The sequence below is a fragment of the Pteropus vampyrus genome, unplaced genomic scaffold, assembly GCF_000151845.1.
Source record: "Pteropus vampyrus isolate Shadow unplaced genomic scaffold, Pvam_2.0 Scaffold637, whole genome shotgun sequence".
In the NCBI taxonomy this organism is placed as follows: Eukaryota; Metazoa; Chordata; class Mammalia; order Chiroptera; family Pteropodidae; genus Pteropus; species Pteropus vampyrus.
Genome location: NW_011889418.1, coordinates 36,920 through 38,685, shown reverse-complemented (window position 1 = coordinate 38,685; position 1,766 = coordinate 36,920).

The window sequence follows — 1,766 nt, the reverse complement described above, 5'->3', positions numbered from 1 at the left end:
TGTGAAGTAACTTCATTTTCATATTCAGAACAAATAGCTTATTTGAAATGCGAAGATTGTTCCCAAAGCTAAGAGAAGAGCGGTAGCCTAATCAGAGTGACACAGTCTCATCAGGTGTTTCCAGACTTGGGCCAGGCTCCTGCTGGCTCCAAAGGCTGGTTGGAGGCCAGGAAGTTCTGGTGACTTTGCATTGGCTCCTCCCTTCCTGCTGCTTGCTGGGCTCTATAACGTTACACTGGGCAAAGACCTGGAGACACCCGTGGACTCAGAGTCATGCAGATGGGTGCCTTTGGTCCCACAAAGGAGCAGAAGCACATTGTGGAAAGATAGCAGCTTTCCTGATGGAGGAAGGGTGAGGCCTAATATGCTCACCTTATAAGTTAGGAGAAGCGATAGTATTGCAGTTGATGGAGTAAGGACAGAGTGATGAGTATGAAAGATCTAAAAATATTAGTAGAAGCCCTATTTTTCATATCAGGAAGATAACAGATAAGTCTTTAGTTGAAAAAATATGATTTTGAATTATTAGCATACAATATAGAGCTGCAGGTTCAAACTTTTTTTGACATACACAATGTAAAAAAATATTTTTTCTCATTGTGACCCTGTGCACATCCATGTTTACAAATGAAAAAAGTTTTACACAACTACTTGATGTGAAATGCATTCTTAAATTTTCCATTGCATTCCACTCCACTCTACTCTCTTCCACTTCATGCCACTTTAAAAAGATTTGTTCAGGACCCCCTAAATGAAATTCGTGACCCACTAGTGGGTTGCAACATACCTTTCAGAAATATTGATCAGTGGTATGATGACAATTATCGAAATAACTGAAAGCTAAAACAGCTAAAAGAATTGAGAATCTGTATGTATATCTCATCACTACCATGTATATTTTAATAATATCTGACAAATTTATTTGCAAATTATATTTCAGTAAATTTCAGTAAATTTGAAAAACCCATAAAAACACTGAAAAGTTATCTCCGAGCAGTGGTTTCCATTATTCGATAACTTAAAAGGCTGTTGCTTTTTATCCTGTGCTATTTATTTCTGTTTGATTTCTTATCATGCATATTCATTGCTTTGATAAAAATAAAAAATACAACAATATAGTAACCAAAGAAAATAGGCTTTTAATTTTTTCTGAGACAAAATGACATAACATACTCTTGATGTGATGCAATGGGAAACATTCATCATTACCTATGTAGTAGTCACGTCTAAAAGACTTAATCTAAACCTCATCATAAACAAACAATCAGACAAATTGAATTATAAGACAAATTCCCATGGGAAGGGGTGAGCTTGAGGACACTACTGACAAAGCAGATTGGGCTTGACCGCAAGAAAAGAGTCAGCTGGGTCCCAAACCTCAGTCTTGAATCTCTAACCCTGAATCTCACTCTTGATGTTTTGATTTAGAAATTCTCAGTCTACCCGACTTGATTATACTGTTCCAAGCTGGGTAGACGACTGCAGCCTTGAAGGTAAAGATAGAAATATAGAAATGATGAAGAAATCAACCCCACAGTATTTACGATTTTGTGTTAAATTTAAGCATATGTTTCATAATCATTCGGGATAATGTGCATCACATATTTTGAATGTCTCTAATATTTAAGAGAATTTGGCATTAAGGAATCTGAGATTAGCCTTGTAATTTAGGTTTACATATGTAATTTGTTTTTAGATGTGAACTTAATTTAAAAGTTTTAAGAAATTTAATTTGTACAACTATTGTAAAGTTGGAAAGAACTGGA